Consider the following 23,580-nt stretch of genomic DNA (forward strand, 5'->3'; position numbering starts at 1 on the left):
TGCCCACCCACTGCTGTTGGAATAGCTTTTGGCCCATTCTCTGGGAGGGATTTTGCTGTCAGCGATGATCTCAGCATTTGGACCTGGACCTGTTTGGATTTGGCTAGTCCCTGGATGAACCAATTAGACTCTATGATCTGGCTTCTGGGCTGAACAACTTTGCTCCTAGGCTCAGGGTGGGAGGCAGGGCATCATTTGGGATATTTTTGGTTCTAGGTAACAGAAACGCTACTCAAGCTCGTTTAATCAGGGAGGACATTTATTGTGTCATTTAATAGGAAGTGCCATGGGAGCGCGGTCTCCAGGTAAGTGATACAGCATTTCAGTGAAGACATAAAAACCCCAGTTCACGTGTTCCTTTGTTCACTCCTTCCCCGACATAGGAGACCGTGCCATTCTGCCCTTCATGCTTGAGAGCACCTGCCTCCTCACAGCCTCACCAACAGAATGCATTGTCAAACGTTTGGATTTTTGCCAATCTGATGGGTGAAAAGTGGTATAACAGTGTTATTTCAATTTTAATTGCTCTCACTATGAGTGCAGTTGAACATTTTTTCACATGCTTAAGGGCTACTTGTTTTTCCTTTTCTGTGAACTTTGTCTTTGCCTACTTTGCTCACTTTCCATTTGGGCTGTTGATCTCGGATGCAGGGTTTTTTTCCATCTCTCTGCTCTGGCCTTTTCCGTGCTTGCTTCCCTGCTCAGGCTGGAACCAAGATGGCGGCGGCAGTTCCAGACGTTGAGATGTTCAGAAATTAGGTGTGTCACTTTCTGTTCGTAGCTAACCCAGTTCCACTTCCCAACCCCCTTCTCCCTTTCCTGTTTCTTCTTTGTTGTTGTTGTTGTTGTTCTTTAGTTTTAGTTTGTTTCTTTGTTTGTTTTTTGTTTTTTTGGCTGCAGGATCTTAGTTCCCTACCAGGGATCAAACCTGAGCCCCCTGCAGTGGGAGTACCAAGTCCTAACCACTGGACCGCCCAGGAATTTCCATCCTGTTTCTTCTTTGGACAAGAAGAGCTAAAAACTGACTTTCCCAGTTTGCTTTGTAGCAAGAAGTGGCCATGGGACACAGTCCTGCCCAATGAGATGAAAGTGGGAGAGTGTGAGGGAGTTTCTGGGAAAGATTTGGCTAGAAAAAGCACAGGTGTCCCTGGCATAGCCTCTTTCTTCTTGCCTCAGCACAGACAGAATGGCTGGAGTGGCAGCCTTCTCAACACCATAAACAAAAGACAAAGACAATCACAGAGATGTTGGTCCTAATATTATCAGAGCCACCAAACCAATGCCAGGAACCACCTGCCTCCAGACTTTGTACACCACTCATTAAATATCTTCACTCTGAAACTATTATTTCTCAGGGCATGGGCAGAGGGGGGTGTGTTCTGTTACTTGCTGATGAAAACATTCCTAAGTGGTACAACTGTGACTTTCTCTTAGGAGGGAGGAAACTTCCCAGAAGTCATCCTTCCCATTTCCCTCCACTTCCCCTCAGGACATTGTTCAGATTGGGTCACATGTTCTTTCTGGAACCAATCACCTCAAGAGGCATAGGATTCCCCTTAGGCCAATGGGATCACTCCTGGGGCAGGGCAAGCTTCCCTGAGGCATATGGATGAAGGAAGAGAGGTGGAAACCAGAGGTGGGGGGGTGGTGGCAGTTTTAGAAAGGAAGGGATGAGAAATGGCTGTCAGGTGGTCCGGGCTGTGCCTTAGGGAATGACTTGTGTCTCACCCGCTGGACCCACTGCCCAGTCACTCTGCTCCAGGGCACTGCTGGCCTCCACCTGTGTGCAGAGCTTTGTGACCTGTCCTACATGTTGGGCAGCAAAGTCCTGTAAACTACAAATGCACGGTTACATGAGCTACATATACCTCTCTCAATGAGGTCAAAGAAATGGTTCTATTTCCTTAAAATAAAAACAAACCTTCCTTAATAAATGAATAGATTATACTAGTTTATAAACCTCATGAGGGCAGGGGTGTAACTTTCTTATTTTCTGCTACACCCCTAATCCCTAGCAATTGATTAAAAATGTTGAACAGGACAGAGGCCTTTTTTGGCTGTACCTCGCAGCCTGCTGGATCTTAGTTCCCCGACCAGGAATTGAACCCGTGCCCCCTGCAGTGGAAGCACGGAGTCTTAACCACTGGACCGCCAGGGAAGTTCCCTGAGCTTTTCAACATAGACCTTGACATCAATCAATCAAACTGATCTGGGGCCTCTGATAATTCAATCTGCTAACGTCTGACCAAATTATACTGGTATCTACTCTTTACTTCTCCCTCCCCACTACAAGACTACAACAAGAAGTCTGTTTGGAGACCTGCTGAACCCAAGGATATCTGCATCTGAATTTCAAGCCAAGGGTGCTGTGGAGCTGCGGCTGATGAACCCATTCTGGCTCCCAGGAATCACGGCTTCCTTTTCTGGGGTTTCCCATATCACCCCTTTATTCCAGCTCAGTTCTCTGACAATGTTTGAAGTCTCCACTTTCTTCCCTTTTAAAATCGGGAATGGCCTTTTGACCCTCTCCAACTTTCCAGCTCATTTTCTACTGTAATAAATCAAAGACCTCAGGCAGTGACTCAGCATCCTATTTCCCAGCCGCAGGGATATAATTAGTCCAGGCCAAAGGACCTTATTTCAAAAAGCCAGGAGCTCATTTGCAAACTCTCCAACCCACCCTGGGCTGGCTAAGAGCTAGTTCCTCTGTGGCGATGCTCCCTCACGCGCACACTTCTCCTCCAGGTCTGAAAAGCAAAGGCCCCATCTCCTGAGGAGTTCCCACCTTCAGCATTCCACCCCAGCATCTAGCAGCAGGCCAGCTCCTTCTTTCATCTCCTTGCTCTGAACAGAACTAAAAGCTCCTTTTCATTGTCCTCCCTGGCAGTGTTCTATTACAATTGTTTATTTCCTCCAATATAAAAAGTAATATAAACTCATTTAAGAAAATATAGGGACTTCCCTAGTGGCACAGAGGTTAAGACTCTGCCTACCAAATGCAGGAGACGTGGGTTCGAGCCCTGGTCCGGGAAGATCCCACACGCCGCAGAGCAACTAAGCCTGTGCACCACAACTACAGAAGCCCGTGCACTCTAGAGCCTGTGTGCCACAACTACTGAGCCCATGTGCCACAACCACTGAAGCCCATGCGCCTAGAGCCCGTGCTCTGCAACAAGAGAAACTCCGCAACAAGAGAAATCCTTGCACTGCAACAAAGAGTAGCCCCCAATCGCCACAACTAGAGAGAGCCTGTGTGCAGCAACAAAGACCCAGCACAGCCAAAAAAAAAGGTAGAAAATCCAGCTAAGTAGGAAGATGGAGTAAGGAAAAATAACATACTACCCCCTTTACCTGAGGTCAAGCACTGTCAACATTTCAGTGCCAGAAACTAACACAATTGTAAATTAACTATACTCCAATAAACATCAATTACAAAAAAAAAAAAAAAAACCCAGTCACACCCTTAACAAACCAAACCAAACCAAAACATTTCAGTGCCTTATGGAAAGCTATTCCAACAGGTCTCCCTTATCCTCATATACCTTCTTTTTATAAATTCCTGTTAAATCTGAGCTCTAATGATTAACACTTTGTATACCCTCCTACAATACAATTATAGAATCATGGTGAATGTGCACGAAGATTTACTCCACAGCCAGCCCAGCACAGGGATGTTTTCTCCAGGAACATGTGAACATGTAGAACAGGGCAAGTGCAGGTTGGGATGTGCAGACCAGGACATTCCTGGCAGCAGCTTGTGCAAGCCCAGAAAAGGTGTGAGATGTTCCCCTCTGTATCACAGCCCTGCTTTTTGGGGAGGAGGGGGTAGAAGTGGACACAGAGGGGTAGGCTTTCACTTTTGCTTTATGTACTTTACAAAAAACTATGAAAAAGAATGATTTTTGCAGATCTTCTTACCTTGGTTTCTTCATCTCTGGAAATGTTCTACAGTGAACATACGTTGCTCTTGTAATCACAGAAAGGTAACACGTGTTATGGGCTGAATCATGTCCTTCAGTTCCGTATGCTGAAGTCCTAATCCCCAGGACCTCAGAATGTGGCTGGATTTGGAGAAAGGGCATTTAAAGAGGGAATTCCATGAAAATGAGGTCATTAAGGTGGGCCCTAATCCAATATGACTGGTGTCCTTATAAGAAGAGGAGATTAGGACACAGGTGCTCATAGAGGGAAGCCCAGGGAGAAGATGGCCATCTGCAAACACAGAAGCCTCAGAAAGAGGTTGCCAATCCCTTGATCTTGGACTTCTAGCCTCCAGAACCATAAGAAAATAAATTTCCGCTGTTTAAGCCACCCAGTCTCAGGTATGTTGTTACGGCAACACTAGGAAACAAACATACTGTGTAATTAAAAAGAGAAAGTAATCAATACAACAAACTCTTGGCACTTCAGATTTTCACACTGAAGGTTATTGCTGGTCATGAGAAAGGCATGGGTTCAGGAAATAATTTGTAACTTTTTTTTTTTTTTGGTGGCTAGAATTTGCGTCTCAGCCTGTGGGGCAGGGAGTAAACAGAGGATCCAGCAGAGCAAAGGTGAGGCATCTCTACTACAAGCTGCCACCTGCGTCCACCTCCACACACACTAAACCACATTCGTAGAGCCCTAAAGGCAGGTCTCTTTGTGATGAATAGAAAGCCTGCCCCTGGGGTGGGGAAGAGAGGGAGGAATCAGGAGAAGGGTGGTTCTTGGCCAGAAAAAGTCTTCACAAGAGCAGACAGTGCAAAATGTCCAATCTGGTGGCCACTCAGGCCCACCACATACTCCAGGCGTGGTTCTGACCCTCCTGTGGGTTCCAGACCCCTTTGGAAATGGAATGAAAATAAGCAGCCTCTGGGACTTCCCTGGTGGTCCAGTGGTTGGGACTCCGTGCTTCCAATGCAGGGGGTGTGGATGCAATCCCTGGTTGGGGACTAAGATCCTGCATGCCACAGGGTGTGGCCAAAAAAAAAAAAAAGAAAGAAAGAAACCAACCAGAAAACAGGCAATCTCTCTCTAGAAAGATGCATACGCATAATTGGGGGTGGGGGGTTCTGTCTTCCCCTTCCAATATTCACGTACCCTAATTTAAACCTCCCTTCTAGTTAAAAACATAGAAAGGCAGTTTATGGTACTGTTTCAGTTGAGCTCCTGCCAGCACAAAAAGTGCCCACTGAGTAAGAGATAAGACCAGACTGAAGGGTAAAAGGTCAGTCAGATGGAAACTGGGAGGAAGCCAGGAACCTGTACAAACATTTGTACGTAGCAGGAGGAGAAGGCTCTGTGTAGATCTAACGTGACCCTCCTGAGAGCAGGGTTGAGTGGAGGACCTGAAAAAGTATCTTTTTTGCATAATATGCCATGGGAGAGGCGACCTGGGCAGACTCTGCAGCCCAGAAACGTTTCCTCCTGAGCGGAAGCTCATCAGAGAGCAGGAAGATAGGTGGAACCAAGTACTGGATGCAGATGAGAGTTGCCTGTGTGATGAGAAAGTGAAATTATGAACATACAAGTAAGTGGCCAAGTTCAGGGATTCTTCCATGCATGGGGATATGTGAGGCTTGCTGAGTTCAATGGGCTCCTTCCTACACTCCTTGAACGCCAGACAATGAAGTAATGGAGAATAAAAACGTTTTGCCTCTACATTGGATGATTGGGAAAACAAATTTGGAAGAATGTTCATTGCAGGGCTATTTATATTAATGAAAAATTGTCCCCGACAGGGGCCGCTGAAAGAAATTATGGTGCATTGTTTGATAGACTATCAGGCAGCCATATAAAATGATGGTGTAGAAAGTCATGGGGTCATTTTTCCCTTGAACTTTATTTTATTTTTTTTTGGCTGTGCGGCATTTGGGGACCAGGGATGGAACCCATGCCCCCTGCAGTGGAACCCAGAGCCTTAACCACGGGACCGCCAGGGAAGTCCCTTCTTTGAACTTTTCTAAGCAGATTTAACCTTCAGTGTGGGGATCCAGGTAGCCACGTCACCTCCTTCCCTGGCATGCACTGCAGTGTGAGATGATGTCTCCCAAGTTTTCTCTCCACGTAGGTTCAGATCCCACTGGGACCACATACTGGGCAAGACCATTTAGCCTCTTTTACCCTCACTTCCCGCTCTGTAAAGCAGAGGGAATAAGAGCAGGCAGCCTCGGCAACTACTGAAGCCAGAGTGCCTAGAGCCCGTGCTCCTCAACAAGAGAAGCCACTGCAATGAGAAGCCCACACACTGCAATGAAGAGTAGCCCCTGCTAACCACAGCTAGAGAAAGCCCGTGTGCAGCAATGAAGACCCAACACAGCCAAAAATTTAAAAAAATTAAAAAATTAAAAAATATTAAAAACATAGAAAAGAAGAGCAGGCAGACTTTTTCTTTAAGTCCTAAGGGAGATGAGACATGTAATGGTGACAGCACAGCCCAGTGGTTAGGAGACCAGATCCCCAGCCCACACTTGCTGGGTTTGGTGGTTCAGGTCCTGGCTTGGCCACCTTCCTCTTGGCTGGCCTTGGGCAAAGTGCTTCCGCTCTCTGTAAAATGGGGATAACAAAAGCACGATGATGGGACTAAGTGCATGAATATATCTAAAGGACTTACACTGAGAATTAATATATCTAAACTAGGCGTCTCAGAGAGTAGCCATCAGCCACCTGCACCCACTGAGCACTTGAAATGTGGCTCTTTCAGACTGAGCTGTGCCAGTGTAAATTCACATCGGATTTTGAAGACTTAATAAGAAAGTATGAAACATCTCACTGATAATTAATATTTTGCATCTTTTAGGTTAAATAGAATATATGTTACAGTTAATCTCACTTTTAAAAAACTTTTAAAAATACAGAGCAGTCACAAATTTTCCCCCTGGATATCAACAATGTATACATTAGGTATACATGTTACTAACTTCTGTTTGTATTTCTTTTTTTTTAAATAAATTTATTTATTTATTTATTTATTTATTGGCTGTGTTGGGTTTTTGCTGCCGAGGATGGACTTTCTCCAGTTGTGGCGAGCGGGGGCTACTCTTCCTTGCAGTGCTCGGGCTTCTCAGTGCGGTGGCTTCTCTTGTTGCGGAGCACGGGCTCTAGGCACTCGGGCTTCAGTAGCTGTGGCTCGTGGGCTCTAGAGCACAGCCTCAGTAGTCATGGCCCACCGCACCAGCTTAGTTGCTCCACAGCATGTGAGATCTTCCCAGACCAGGGCTCAAACTCGTGTCCCCTGCATTGCAGGCAGATTCTTAACCACTGTGCCATCAGGGAAATTCCTGTTTGTATTTCTTAAACAGTAAATAAAATAAAATGCAGCTACTAGAATATTTTAAATTATATATGTGGCTGGCACTGTATGTTTATTCGACAACTGGCTTAGAACAGGGCCTACCTGGCATGTAGCAGGAGTAATTGAAGTTACTATCAGTGTTTAGCGCCTGGCACTGGGTAAGTGCTTATCAAGTGGAGGTTTTTGTTCTGAAGACTTCTCAGGAGCCCTCTCCTGCCTCTGCTTTGGAGATCTATGCCTGGAAGGCATTGTCTGTTTCCCCATGGGGCTTGTCACATTCACCCACTCGGGGAGCTCCCGGTCTTTCCTTTAATCTTCCCCACCCCCATGACCTCTCCAGGGATGTCTACATACATGGCGCGTGTGCACAAATACAGGCAGTGTGGACTTTCCTGAGGTCCAGTCCTCCGTCACCTCCTGTCACCCCTGCACTGTGGTCCCCAAGCGCCTCTGGGTCCCACACCAAGTTCATCTGGCCTGGGCTTGGGGATCCCTCTTTGCCATCATCGTTCTCTGCTTTCTCCTCAGGCCCTGCACTTCTGAGGCGTGATCCGTGATGCTCAGACAGGTGGAATGTTGCCAGCAGGGGCTGTTACAAGCAGGCTGCCAAGAGGCTGCCCAGAGTGGCCTTCACTCTGACGAATTCACTCCTGGGGCCCCCAGGTCCACCCTCAGCCTGGCAGCTGGTGGAGAGAAGACGGAGTCTCAGTTGTGGGCCTCGGTAACTCAGTTTCTCAGGAGGCCAATGTATACACCAGGTGCCATGTTTTCAATGCATTTAGCAGGGTAGGAACAGTTTTTGTTTTGGAAAATATCTAGATCAACCAATTTGGCTGAGGAAAGGGAGGTGCCAGGGACATGGTTAAACACATGTGGAACTAAACAGCTTTACAGGGGTGGTTAACAGGCTTGGGGGAAAGGGACCCCCAAAAGAGAGGAGAAGATAGGAGAAGGTCAGAAAAATGAAAAGGGGCCAGAACAAAAGACCAGGAGCCTCAGCCTGGAAGGTATATGTTCAGTGAGAAATTCCCAGTGGCAGGGACAAAGGACTTTTTTAAAAAGTTGTGGTAAAATACATGTAACATGAAATTTACCATCGTAACCGTTTCCAGGTGTACATTCTCCTCCTTTTGCAACTGTCACCGGCATCCATGTCCAGAATTCTTTTCATTTTCCCAAACTGAAATTCTATACCCGTTAAACAATAACTTTCCATTCCCCCAGCCCCTGGCAACTACCATTCTATTTTCTATGGATTTGACTACTTTAGGTACCTCATATAAATGGAAACATACTGTATTGTGTTTGGCTTATTTCACTTGGCATAATGTCCTCAAGGTTAATCCACGTTGTAGCATGTGTCAGAATTTTCTTCCCTTTTAAGGCTGAATAACATTCCGTTGTACGTATAACCACATTTTGTTTATCCATTCACCCATCAGTAGACACTTGGGTTGCTTCCATCTTTTGGCTGTTGTGATTAATGCTGCTATGAACATGGATGTACAAATATCTCTTTGAAGCCCTGCTTGCAATTCTTTTTAGGTGTCCATCTAGAAGTGGAATTGCTGGGTCATATGATAATTCTATTTTTAATTTTTGAGGAACTGCCATACTATTTTCTACAGTGGCTGTACCATTTTACATTCTCACCAACAGAGCATAAAAGTTCCAACTTCTGGAAAGACAACCTACTGAATGGGAGAAAATATTTGCGAACAATATGACCAATAGGGGTTAATATCAAAAATATATAAACAGCTCATACATCTCAACATAAAAAAAAAAAAAAAAAACCAAACAACCCTATTGAAAAACGGGTGGAAAATCTGAATAGACTTTTTCCAGACATACAGATGGCCAACAGGCACATGGAAAGATGCTCAACATTGTTAATCATCAGAGAAATGCAAATTAAAACCACAATGAGATATCCCCTCACACCTGTTGGAATGGCTATCACCAAAAACACACAAATAACAAATGTTGGTGAGCATGTGGAGGAAAGGGAATCCTTATATGCTGTTGGTGGGAATGTAAACTAGTGTAGTCACTGTGGAAAACAGTATGGCGTTTTCTCAAAAAACTAAAAATAGAACTACCACATGACCCAGCAATTCCACTTCTAGGTATATATCCTAAAAAAATGAAAACACTAATTTTAAAAGGTACCTGAACCCCAATGTTCATGGCAGCATTATTTACCATTGCCAAGATACGGAAGCAACCCAGGTGTCCCTCAACAGATGAATGGATGAAGACGATGTAGTATATATATGTATAATGGGATATTACTCAGCCATAAAAAAGAATGAGAATTTTCCACTTGCAACAACATGGGTGGACCTATAGGGTATTAAGTTAAGTGAAATAAGTCAGACAGAGAAAGACAAATACTATATGATATCATTTAGATGTATAATCTAAAAAACAAACTAGTGAGTATAACAAAAAGAAACAGACTCACAGATATAGAGAATAATCTAGTGGTTACCAATGGGAAGAGGGAAGTGGGGAGGGGCACGATAGGGGTAGGGAATTAAGAGGCACAAACTACTATGTATAAAATAAGGGACTTCCCTGGTGGCACAGTGATTATGAATCCGCCCGCCAGTGCAGGGGACACAGGTTCAATCCCTGGTCCAGGAAGATCTCACATACCTCAGAGCAACTAAGTGCGTGCACCACAACTACTGAGCCTGTGCTCTAGAGCCCAAGTGCCGCAACTAATGAGCCTGCATGCTGCAACTACTGAAGCCCATTCTCTGCAACAACAGAAGCCCCTGCAATGAGAAGCCCAAGCACCACAACAAAGAGTAGCCCCTGCTTGCCACAACTAGAGAAAGCCTGTGAGCAGCAAGACTCAGCCAAAAAAAAAAAATTGTGAATCACTATGTTGTACACCTGAAACTTATGTAATATTGTACATTAACTAATACCTCAATAAAACAAAAAAGAGTTACGGGAATTCCCTGATGGTCCTGTGTTTAGGACTCGGTGATTTCTCTGCTGTGGCCCAGATTAAATCCCTGGTTGGGGAACTAAGATCCTGCAAGCCACGCAGTGTGCCCAAAAGAAAAACAAAACAAAACAAAAAGAGTTCCAGTTTCTCCACATCCTCACCCACACTTGCTATTTTCTTTTTTCTTCTTCTTTTAATAATAGCCATCTAATGTGTATTAAGTGGTATTAATTTGCATTTTCTGAGTGATTAGAGATGTTGGCCAACTTTTTATGTGCTTATTGGCCTTTTACATATTATCTTTGGAGAAATGTCTATTCAAGTCCTTTGCCCATTTTTTAATCAGATATTTGCTTTTCTGTTATATAAGTCATTTATATTCTTTGGTTCTTAACCCCATGTAAGATCTATGATTTCTAAATATTCTCTTCCATTCTGTGGGTTGCCTTTTCATTCTGTTGTTGTTTCCTTTAGTGCACAGAAGTTTTTAATTTTAATGTTGTCCAACTTGTCTATTTTTAATTTTGTTGCCCATCATATCCAAGAAATCATTACCAAATCCAATGTCATGGAGCTGTTTCTTTTTTTTAAAGGTCAATAAATTCATGTTATTTCTTTCTTTTTTAAAAAAATTATTTATTTATTTATTTATTTATTGGCTGCGTTGGGTCTTCAATGCTGCACACGGGCTTTCTCTAGTTGCAGCAAGTGGAGGCTACTCTTCATTGTGGTCCACAGGTTTCTCATTGCGGTGGCTACTCTTGCTGCGAAGCATGGCCTCTAGGCATGTGGGCTTCAGTAGTTGCGGCACACAGGCTCAGTAGTTGTAGTTGTAGCTTACGGGCTCTAGAGCGCAGGCTCAATAGTTGTGACACACGGTCTTAGTTGCTCCTCAGCATGTGGAATCTTCCTGGAGTAGGGATTGAATCTATGTCCCCTGCATTGGCGGGCAGATTCTTAAGCACTGCGCCACCTAGGAGGTCCTCTGTTTTTTTTTAAATTTTAGTTATGTGTTTATTTTTTGGCTATTGTTGGGTCTTCATTTCTGCAGGCTTTCTCTAGTTGCGGCAAGCAGGGGCTACTCTTCATTGCTGAGCATGGGCTTCTCATTGCGGTGGCTTCTCTTGTGGTGCAGCACGGGCTGTAGGCATACCAGCTTCAGTAGTTGCAGCATGCAGGCTCAGTAGTTGTGGCTCCAGGGCTCTAGACCACAGGCTCAGTAGCTGTGGTGCACTTGCTTAGTTGCTCTGAGGCATGTGGGATCTTCCTGGCCCAGGGATAGGACCCGTGTCCCCTGCATTGGCAGGAGGCTTCTTAACCACTGCGTCACCAGGAAAGTCCATGGAACTGTTTCATTCTAAGAGTTTTATAGTTTTAGCTCTTATACTTAGATCTTTGATCCATTTTGAGTTAATTTTTGTATATGGTGGTAGGTAAGGGTCCAGCTTTTCTTTTGCATGTGGACATCTAGTTTTCCCAGCACCAACTGTTGAAAAGAGTGTCCTTTCCCTATTGATTGGTCTTGGCACATGTATCGAAGATCATTTAACTATATACAAGAGGGTTTATTTCTGAGTTCTTTCTCCTATTTCTTTGGCGTATATGTCTGTCATTATGCTAGTAGCATGCTGTTTTGATTACCATAGCTTTACAGCAAGTTTTGAAATCAGGACGTGTGAGGCCTCCAACTTTGTTCTTCTTTTTCGAGATTGTTTTGACTATTCAGGGCCTCTTGAGAGTCCATATGAATTTTAGGATGGATTTTTTTTTTTCCTTCAAGAAACATCATTGGGATTTTGATACAAAAGGACTTTTAAGCCCAGGATCTATAATATTGCATTTTAAATAGTTCATTTTCCTGCCAGGTATACTCCTTTATTGCCCCCACCTATGTTTTGTGTGAGGAGAAATCATAGATAAGAGACTGACTCTTGAGTCCAGGATGGGTGCACAGCAGAGGGAAGAAAAGGATGGAGGAGTGAGGGGAAGGGGCTTGAGAGGTCAGTGGTGCAGGACAGGGGGACTGGAAAACAAGCCATCTTGAATCCTGGAAACAGTGAGGAGGATGCTAGGGGTCCCACTTCCTGTGGGATGGGAATGGAGGAGATTCTATTTAGATCTCAGCGGCCAGGGCCACCCCAGTGCCACACAGGTCACTGCCTGGGCTCTTTGTCCCTGCCTGGCCTTACCTCATAGGCAGATCAACTCAGGGACCAGGCCTGGAAGAAAGGCCTGGCAGTCTTCAATCAGGGCAAGGGGCCATAAGGGGCTGCACACTTGGGTGATTCTGGCTGTGGTCGGGTGAGGGATACCCCCTCAGCCAGGGGCCCTGGGTAGACACTGCCACCTTCTGGCTCTTCGTTGACCAACTGCCCCGCCCCATCCCAAGAAGAACTTTGTCCTGCCCAAGGAAAGGACTTGGAATGAGGTTTCCTCTCCCGGTTTACAATCCTGTCTTCTTGGGGCCCCACCCAGGTTGCCTGCATGAGAACCTTTTCAATCTTTTGGTCTCATCCACTGACAGCTCAACACAACTGTTGCTTCTATACCTCTCCAGAGATAGCTTTATCTGCCTTAATTTTCTGTTGTTTGGGGGCAGGGTCTCGCTGTGGACTGCCACCATCACTGCGGTAAAGGACTCGGGCCACAACCACTGTTTGCAGTCTCTCTCCATTGTTTCTGTGCTTGATGGTTGGTTGCGTGTCTTTTTCTGGGAATCCCCAGCACTGCCCCAACTATTGTTCCCTCTTAGGCAGCATCCCATAACCAGTTAACCAGTTTCTCAAGTTTATCAAGGTGTTTTTCTACCTCCTCTTTTACAGTTTAACTCCCTCCCTCCCTCTCTCTGTCTCTGTCTCCCTCTCATTACCTGAACTGTGGGCAAACGCTTTCCTCCGGGCCCCCTAAGAATCACTCTGACCTGGCCCCAAGCCCTTTGTTTGGATGTCCCAAACTCAGTGCTAAAACCCAAATCCTCTCCAGCAGCAGACCCCAGCGGGAGACCAGCTCTTCACCTCCTGGGTCTTCCCATTCCCAAGTTCCAAACAGCTGGGCTACCATGTTGATTGGTTTCTTGTCTTTGATTATATATATACATGTGTGTGTATATATATATATATATGTATGTGTATATATATATAATTTATTTATCTATTTTATTTATTTATTTTGGCTGCTCCCGGTCTTAGTTGTGGCACGTGGGATCTTTAGTTGCGGCAGGCATGCGGGATCTAGTTCCCTGATCAGGGATCAGACCCAGCCCCCCCGCCACCCCCCCACCCCACCCCCACTGAACCACCAGAGAAGTCCCTATATGTATATTTTGATATGGACCATTTTAAAAGTCTTTATTGAATTTGTTACAATATTGCTTCTGTTTTATGTTTTGGTTTTTTGGCCCTGAGGCATGTGGGATCTTAGCTCTCAGACCAGGGATCGAACCTGCACCCCCTGCATTGGAAGGCAAAGTCTTAACCACTGGACTGTTAGGGAAGTTCCAAGATAATATATTTTTTAAATATTTTACTTTATGTATTTATTTTTGGCCTCACTGCTGGGAATGTGGGATCCTAGTTCCCCAACCAGGGATCGAACCCGGGCCCCCTGCAGTGGGAACGTGGAGTCTTAACCACTGGACCACGAGGGACGTCCCTGGTTTCTTGTCTTAGATTCCAGGGCATGCAAAGATATTGTCCTGGCCTTGTCCAGGGAGGCCCTTAGGTCCTGTGGATTCAATGGGGAAGGAGAAGAACCTGGCGGAGAGGCCAAATCTTCCCTGGCACATGCCGCATCCCCCAATGCTCAGGCTCCCATGGACCCTCCTTCCCTGGCTGGAAGATTCTCTTCCCGCTCCATGTTTCCTTCCCCACTCGCCACAGGGCAGACCTACTCCTTAGCCACCTGCAGCAATACACTTCCTTCCTCCTCTCCCCTTGTGCACCATGTTTCTGAGGTTGCAGCATCTCAGAGGTTCCCACGGAGATCAGCCTTCTGGAGGCGGAAGAGAGGGCATGGCCACCGCTGTCCCAGCCAGATTGCAGCCTGGTACTCAGAGGGCATCCTTCCTTCCACCCCAAACGTGGCTGTCAGATAGAAACAAGGGTTCTCACTCCTGAGGTCCCTGGGGGTTGCTAAGGGCACCTTGAGGTTGTCTGTATCCCATTGGTTTGACCCAGGGCTTCAGAAGCTGTCCAGACCTGTGAAGTCCATCAGTGCAGATACAGAGCAGCCCTTGTGCTCCCAAAGTGCTCATGAGTGACAGTAAAAGTGAGAGGCTCATCAGAGAGAGCCTCAGAGGAAATGGGAGGAACCACCCCTCTGTCCTGGTGACTGTTCCCCTGAATGTCAGACCTCGAAGGACCAGATCCTGCTGACACACCCCCAGCTTCCAGTGGTCACCCTCTTATTGGAATTTTCTTCAAGCCATTCTCCACACATCACCTTAATGCTCTTTTTATACTTAGCCTCACTTAAAAATTTTCATTGGGGGCTTCCCTGGTGGCGAAGTGGTTAAGAATCCGCCTGCCAATGCAGAGGACATGTGTTCTATCCCTGCTCCAGGAAGATCCCACATGCAGCGGAGCAACTAAGCCCGTGCACCAAAAAAAAAAAAGTTTTCAATGGCCTCCTAATGACCCTGGAATAATGGTGTCCTTAACAGGCCTTCAAGGCCCAATGTGACCCAGCCCCTGCCCATTCCTCTGAACTCACCACCCATCCCTCTCCCCTGACTCACCAAACTCCAGGCACATTGATCTTATCCCGGTCCTAGCATTCCAGCCCTGTTTCAGGCTCAGGGCCTTTGCACCTGCTGTTTCTTCTGCTGGGAACGCTCTTTGCACAGATGGCCGTGTGGCCGGCTCCTTGTCATTTGGTTTGCAGCTCAGAAGTCAACCTCCCCAGGCTACTGCAGTCCAGAGTAGCCTCCCCTTCCTTATGCTCTATCACCTCATTCTATTTTATTTTCTTCTCCACACATACCTCTTTCTGAAGCTTAAGCTTCAGGATCCCTCACACACACAGGGCCCTTCCAAGGGTTTACTTAATTTTGTATTACTTTCTTAAAAAGAATCCTCTGCCCAGCCAACCCAGCTGTGTAAGCTTCAGGCCCCAGAGAATCTAGATTCATTTGTATCTAGAGGAAAGGACCCGGCTGTATTTGGTACATGCTGTGCCTGCTGCTGGCAGGAAGACGAACTCAGCATTCATCCTGCCAGGCTATTTCATCACACCCATGGCCTCCCTGGTCTCTTCAGGTCTGGCTGCCAAGAGGAAACCTTGCCCAGGAATCTTGGTAACTGCCCTGCTCACTGCACCCTGGATTCAAGGTTGGGGTTGGGGGCGGAATGGGAGTGGTGGTGGGGGAGGAAATGGGGAATGTCTAAACTCCAAGAGCTACTGTTTGTGCTTCTCCCTTCTGGACACCCTTGCCTTGACTCCCCCAAAATAGACACAAACATTCTCAATCAGCAGCCAAACCACTCTCAACTACTCAGCCAGGAGACGGAAAACCCTCGCCTTTCGTACAGTCTTTCATCTCTTTCCTTTCTAAGCTTTTTCTGCAAAGTTAATCCTAATCTCTATCAAGGATTCCACCTCTTACCAGCTCAAGCATATATTTAGCGCACAGGTCTTAACTCTCCCGCTGCCTTGCCTTTGGCGGGCCTGGCTAATTGATCACAGGACTTTTCCAGGTGGGCCTTAGCCACCACCGATTGATCAGAGAGGAAACCTAATTACCTCCTAAAGAAACTTAGGTCTAAATGACTGAAGAGGTAAATGTGGTTCAAAGAAAAAGGGCTAATGCTTCTGATGAATTCCTATACCTACGCTGAGGCCAGGGAGGCCAGTTCCAAGGACATATTTTCTATTTAATTAAGTGAAGGGAGACTTTGGGAGACCATGGCACCTTGCGGTACATCCCACGACACAGTGGAAAGCTCACTGACCTGGAGCTGGAAGTTCTGCTCTGGTTCTGGGCAAAAGGACTTATTCATTCTGCATGTGGGGTTACTATGCCTGGTGTCTCAGCCAGCTCAGGCTGCTGGAAGAAATTACCACAGACTGGTGGCTGAAACAGATAACGTTTGCTTCTCACAGTTCTGGAGGTTGGGACTCCAAGAAGAAGGTGCTGGCCGATTCCGTGTCTGGTGAGAGCCCTTTTCCAGGTTGCAGACAGGTGGCTTCTCCTTGTAACCTTACGTGGTGGAAAGAAATCCAGAGACACTCTCCTGCAGTTCTTACTGGGAGCCATGGTGAGCTGCCCTTAGTATCCAGAGAGACTGTCACCTCCTGGTGGCAAAAAGAAGTAAGACAGTTGATGGTGAGTGAACTTAATGAACTAAGGGCTGTGGACACACCAGCATTCACAAAGGAGCCTGTCTGTGGTGCCGGGCAAGGACTCCTGCAGGGACTTCCCTGCCCGCCCGCCCCGCCCCGGGCACATGTGTTACTTCCTACTTCAGCTCCTCTCTTGCCAGCCTCTCAAGGTTGTCCCAAACTGTCACAAACTCTATCACGCTCCTCCGTGCTCCTGACTACTCATCCCCCTCACTCGTTGCCTCCCACCTTTCAGAGGAAATAGAGGCCACCAGGCAGCAATCATGACGGCTCCATCCTCCCCAGGAAAGAAGGTGAAGTTTCTCCTGTCTGCCATCTGGGGCGTGGACCCCTCAGAGTCTGTGGTCTCAGTCACCTCTCGCCTCTGCCCTCCTCTCTCACTGGCATATCCAGCCTCACTTCTGCCAGCTCCTTTTCCTCAGCATTGAAATTTGCCAAAGGGACTTCCCTGGTGGTCCACTGGTTAAGACTCTGCACTTCTAATGCAGGGGGCATGGGTTCCATCCCTGGTCAGGGAACTAAGATCCTGCATGGCGCACGGTGCAGCCAAATAAATAAATAAATAAATAAATTTGCCAAAGATAACCCCAGCTTAACAACCAACCAAACGACCAACCTAAAACCCAAATTCCCAAAGCCCTCTTTCTACCTCGGCTTGCTCTTCTGCTTCCTTCGTCTTGTGAGAGAGGTCTACACTGGCTGACCCACTTTGCTAGCTCCCAGCCTTTCTTCAACCCACCACTGTTGGGTTCCTGCTTCCGTGCTGCAGCCTCCTCACCATCCAGCAGAGCAACGGAGGAGTGGCCCCTGTCAAGGTCACGACTGGTCTCTGGATGGCTGTATCCAGGGCTCTGTAGCTTGTTCGCTTGTCCACTCCGTAGCTTCCCCACTGCGGTCCATCCCCTGGGCATCTCGCACTTCCTGTGACAGCCTTTCTGGGCCTCCTCTTCCTCAGAGGCCCTCAGGTGTTTGTGCCCTCCAGGGTCTCATCACTGCCCTTTCATCCCCTCCTCTTCTCCAGCCTCACAGCACAGTCTCTCCTTGAGCAATCTTTTCAGACCCACGGCTTCCACCACTGTCTCTAGGCTGAGAACATTCAGGAGGAAGCAGCAGGTTGAAGAATGCAATCTAAGCACATGTGAACTGAGGCCACCGTGTGAAGGAAGATAGTTGAGGGAGAAAGGAAAAACACTGGGTCCTTTCCATGTGACTGGGGGCACATGAGCACAGCACCCTAAGTTCTGGATTTCTCATCCACAGAACTGGGACAAGAATAGTACCTGCTTCATAGGGTTGCTATGAGGCTCAAGTGGGATAATTCTAGAACAAGCACCCAGTGCCCGTACTTGTTAACATGATGCCTCTGTTAGTTGCAGGGGTGGAAAAGCAATGGGCAGAATGAGGTTAAACGGAGAAATGGTACTTTGGGTCCAGGTTTTGAAATATATGAGAGCAGTAGACTGATGGGACTGAGTGGACTATTTGTCAAGGGCATTCCTAGCCCCAACGATGCAGATGCCATGGGGCTCAGAGCCCAGGAGCCAGCAACTCCTTCCCAGGTCTGCTACTCTCCTTCTGACCATCTGGATGACCTTGTGAGCACCTGACATGGGTTTAGCAAGTGGCTGGCCACAATGCCCTACATGCATGTCCCAGGCATTCCCAAGACACACTGCCCTGAAGTTGGAGGAGGTAAACAGTTTAGAGCCAGGGAAGGAAAAGTTCACCTTTTGGGCTGTGTCCCGGGGGGAAGGGGCACTGTTACCAGGGGGACGAGCACTGGTCTTTAAGAAGTACATTGAACCTGCCCTTAGCACTTGTCCAGTGGCAAGTCCTGCACTTAAACACGAATGCTATTTGTCCACGACACAGGCTCCAAAGGAGGACCCGTGGGCTAATTCAGCGGTGGCTGCAGCCAGCTTATACAGGCTCATGAGAGCCAACCGTTAAATTTTCAGGAATCTTGTAAGCCAGTTATTAAACAGAACTACTATTAAAAATTGTTATATGGGGCTTCCTAGGTGGCGCAGTGGTTAAGAATCCGCCTGCCAATGCAGAGGTCACGGGTTCGATCCCAGCTCCAGGAAGATCCCACATGCCGTGGAGCAACTAAGCCCCTGTGCCAAAAAAAAAAAAAAAAAAAATTAAATTATATAAACTTACGATTAAATAAAATATATCAAAAGACTCAAAACTCATCACTTCCTATTTATTGTATTATATTTTACTACAATATTTCTCCTCTTGAGGATATTTACATGTATTGTATCTATCTGCTGGAAACACTATAAAATGGAAATACTATACAACTCTGTATTTAGTGATGTTATGTTGGTAGTTAGAAATTGGCCATGGTGGAAGTGTCTACACCACAGAAATACTAAAATCAACACACACACACACACCCTCCATAGAGCTGGTTGTTGAAAATATTTACCAGCACCTCCCTGGATAAACTGATGTCTGAATTTTTTTTTTTCCATGTGGCTTGTGGGATCTCCGTTTCCAGACCAGGGATTGAACCCAGGCCACGGCAGTGAAAGCCTGGAATCCTAACCACTAGACCACCAGGGAACTCCCACTGAAATTTTGTCTTTAGCCACTTCTCATGAGTTTCAGCAGTCTCCATCTGCCCCACATAACCAGGGCCCGAGTCCCGCTCTAGGCCTCTGAGTTTCCCCACTCCAGTTCTGGAGTGAGCTCCCAACTCTCACTGGTCTCTACTCCACCAAGGCTGTGAATAATGGTGGCCATTCTTGATCACTTAATGCTGTCTCATCCTCCCTCAGCTCACCCTCACAACATCACCAGGAGGTTGGTATTAACCTTTTCCTCTACCCGTTTTACAGAGGAAAAAGTGAGCCACAAAGTAAGCAACTCTCTCCCAAGGCAACCAGGAAAAACAAGGGGGAATCCTCTCATAACCACTACAGATAAAGAAGAATCTGATAATCTGATAAAGAAATGTGATTAAGTGGTTCAACTGCCACTCCTTCACGGTGCCAGCCCTGACTTTAGTTTTCAGCTACCAAAGGGCATTTTTTTAATGTTCTTAGTCACATCCAATAAAACTGTGGACTCACAGGATGTGGCCTATCCCAGGTCTTTAGGAGACTTTGATGAATAAATAAGACTGTTCTAGAGTTAATTGATCCACTGTTTCAGTTGCTGTAGTGCTTCTAAATCAACCAATTTTTAATTAGGAATTGAGATCCAACTATGAAACCAACTCAGTTCAAAACCTGGGCACTCCCATGAAAGCTACAGACCAGGGTCTTTAAATTACTTGCCAAACGTTACACAGCTTTTAAGAGATGAAGACAAGATATTAACCAGGCCTGTCTGATTCCAGAGCCCCTGCTCCAGGGAGAGGCACACGTTGACTATGCCAAAAAGCAAAATTCAACTGAGTAAATTTGAAGATTTAATTGTCTTGATTCAACAATTCATGAATTGGGCAGCCTCCCATCTGGCAAACAAAGGAGCTCTGAGGAGCTGTACAAAAGGGAAGACTTTTATAGGCAGAAGGAGGTGGGGCAAGGAAGTTATTCTAGCTAAGAGTGGATTGTTTCAGGCAAGGTCACCTTCCTTTGGGGGAAGGCTGGGTCTATCGGGCAGATTACCTTACCAGTGCTGACCAGGTATTTCTAAATTGGCTGACTAAAGGTCACATTCCTGGGAGAGGCTGAAACTGCAGAGAGGTTAGGGTTATTTATTTATTTATTTTATTGACGTATATTTGATTTACAATGTCGTGTTATAGGTTATGTATTAAAGCCTTGATTTGCTGATGTGGGGTTTAGCACAAGTGAATCTGAAACAGAAGGGAAGGGGGCAGGGCACAACCTTTAAAAGAATAACGTAGCCCGAGGACGTGACAGAAACTGGTTGGAAGCAACTAGGTCCAAGGTGACGGAAGATTCCACTTCCAGTAGACCCTGAGCCTCATTATATGCTCATTGTAATACATTAGCTAAATGACATCCCCATCAGCATCATGACAGTTCAGAGCTAACCAAAAAAAGGCCTAAAAGTGGGCGATGGCCCAATTCCTGGAAATCCCTGCCCTTCCCCACACCCTCCCCCCCTCCCAGAATAGTTGGAATAATCCTCCCACTCATTAGCCTATGAAATTACCCACACCACATTTCAGGGCCTCTCACTTTCTGAGATGGCCCACACTCTGTCTGTGGAGTGTGTTTCTCTCTAAATAAATTCACCTTAAAAAAAAATTATTTATTTTTTGGCTGTGTCGGGTCTTAGGTGAGACACGTGGGATCTTTTGTTGCGGTGCCCGGGCTTCTCTCTAGTTGTGGCGCAGGAGCTCCGGAGTGTGTGGGCACGTGGCTTAGTTGTCCTTTGGCATGTGGGATCTTAGTTCCCTGACAAGGAGTCAAATCCAAGTCCCCTGCATTGCAAGACAGATTCTTAACCACTGGACCACCGGGGAAGTCCCATAAATCCACTTCTTACTTATCACTCTCTCACTGAATTCTTTCTGCCATAAGGCATCAAAAACCTGAGCTTCATTAAGTCCTGAGGCCAGGTGTGTGATCTTAATTAAAAGATCTTGGGTTCAAGTCCCAATCCGGGTTCTGGCTGGGTTTGAGAACTGGCATGTGGGTTCAAGTCCCAGTCTGAGTTGAGTGGCAAGGTTTCAAATTCATTTGGGCCTGTTGTCTTTTTTTTTCTTTTTTAATTTATTTTGGCTGCACTGGGTCTTAGTTGCAGTGCGCAGACTCTTAGTTGTGGCATGTGTGCAGGATCTAGTTCCCCCACCAGGGATCAAACCTGGGCTGCCTGCATTGGGAGCTCAGAATCTTACCCACTGGACCACCAGGGAAGTCCCTGTTGTCTCTTTTTAAATAGCTGTTAGGCAGCTATTAAGAAAAAGTCTTGTAGAAGAATATTTGATAAAGGCAAAAAAATGCCTAAGTATTAAATTAAAAATGGAGGTTAAAAAATAACTGAACTTTATTGATTTTGGATACATACCGTTTTTCACGTTTTAACATATCTGAAATAGGATACATCAAAGTGAAAGTTAAAACAATAAAGCTTCTATAAGATACTATAGGGTTAAGAGAGGATTTATCAAACAGGAAATAAGACATAAATATAAAGGTCAAGTTGGACTAAATTAAAATTAAGAATTTTTATGTATCAAAAGACATTTTGAATGAATGAGAAGGCAAGCTACTGAGTGGGAAAAAAAAAAACCAAACTTTTGCAATACATACATCCAAAAATGGGACTCATATCAGAATGTGGTTTTTTTTAACTTTTTTTAAGATTTATTATTATTTATTTATTTATTTATTTATGGCTGTGTTGGGTCTTTGCTGCACACAGGCTTTCTCTAGTTGTGGCAAGCAGGGGCTACTCTCCATTGCGGTGCACAGGCTTCTCAGTTCTGTGGTTTCTCTTGTTGTAGAGCACGGGCTCTAGGCTCACAGGCTTCGGTAGTTGTGGCACAAGGGCTCAGTTGCTCTGAGGCATGTGGGATCTTCCTGGACCAGGGATGGAACCGTGTCCCCTGCATTGGCAGGCAGATTCTTTTTTTTTTTTTTAAGCTCTTTATTGGCGTATAATTGTTTTACACTGTTGTGCCAGTTTCTGCTGTACAACAAAGTGAATTAGCTGTATTTATACATATATCCCCATATCCCCTCCCTCCCACGACTCCTTCCCACCCTCCCTACCCCACCCCTTTAAATCATCACCAATCATCCAGTTGATCTCCCTGTGTTAGGCAGCAGCTTCCCACTAGCTATCTATTTTACATTTGATAGTGTATGTGTGTCAATGCTACTCTCTCACTTCATTCCAGCTTCCCCTTTGCCCCCCACACAAGGTGGGGGGCGAAGGGGAATTTCATACATAGGGACTTGCCTGGTGGCACAATGGTTAAGAATCCCCTGCCAAAGCAGGGGACATGGGTTCAATCCCTGGTCTGGGACATGCTACAGAGCAGCTAAGCCCGTGTGCCACAGCTATTGAGCCTGTGCTCTAGCGCCCACGAGCCACAACTACTAAGCCTACGTGCCGCGACTACTGAAGCCTGTGCGCCTAGAGCCCATGCTCTGCAACAATGAGAAGCCTGAGCACCACAACGAAGAGTAGCCCCCACTCCCTGCAACTAGAGAAAGCCTGCACACAGCAACGAAGACCCAATGCAGCCAATAAATAAATAAATAAATAAACAGAATTTCATACATAATGTGCAGCAAAAGACAAGTGCCAGAACATTCATAGAAGCATCATTAATAATAGCTTAATAATAGTTTCCCAGACTGCAAACAACCCACATGTCCATTAATAGTAAAACAGATACCTTAGTTGTGGCAGATTCCTAAAATAGAATTTTATATAGCAGCTGAATTAATTACAGCTACATGCAAAAACATGGATGATTTTACAGAGGCAATGTTGAGAAAAAGACATAACAGAGTACATACTGTGTGATTCCATTTACTGTACTGAAAAACAAAAACAGGCAAAACCAGTCTATTTCAGTAGAAGTTAGGATAACAAACGGAAGTTGGGAAAGATAGGGCCTAGGAGGTGGTTTAAGGAGAGTCTGGGGGGTCCTGGTGACATTACATTTCCTGATCTGGGTAGTGATTTGGTCAACATTCGTAAGTTATACACTAATAATCTGTGTACTTTCTGTATATACATATGTATATATTATACTTCAGTAAAGAGTTTACAGAATGAGGATAAAATTGAACAATTTGAGATAGAGTTAATACTCACAGATCTTTGTTGAAAAACCTGTTCAATGATGCCCTTCAGTAATTAGGAAGTTGAACTCAACAGGCAGGAGTGGAAAGTAAGGCACATGCTGAGATAGGAAACAGGCAAGCATGTTGATATATCTATTTGAAAAAAAATGAGGGGGCTCAGAAAATCCAGAAGAAGTAAAATATTATGGAATAATAATGTGGAAGATAGGAGAGGAGAAATTGGACAGAAGTCATCTAAGTTTCTCATATTTTCAAAA

General features: G+C 45.7%; 1 long non-coding RNA gene across 1 annotated transcript; it reads right to left on the reverse strand.

Annotated features, from left to right (window-relative positions):
- Positions 1 to 252: 252 nt before the first annotated feature.
- LOC130846385 (uncharacterized) lies at positions 253 to 15,231 on the reverse strand. Its single transcript, XR_009051557.1, has 3 exons — positions 14,971 to 15,231; positions 3,919 to 4,061; positions 253 to 479 (listed from the first exon to the last, which is right to left on the reverse strand). It is a non-coding gene; the product is annotated as an uncharacterized LOC130846385 (long non-coding RNA).
- Between the last annotated feature and the right edge of the window lie 8,349 nt (positions 15,232 to 23,580).

Source organism: Hippopotamus amphibius, chromosome 2, assembly GCF_030028045.1.
Source record: "Hippopotamus amphibius kiboko isolate mHipAmp2 chromosome 2, mHipAmp2.hap2, whole genome shotgun sequence".
Classification (NCBI taxonomy): domain Eukaryota; kingdom Metazoa; phylum Chordata; class Mammalia; order Artiodactyla; family Hippopotamidae; genus Hippopotamus; species Hippopotamus amphibius.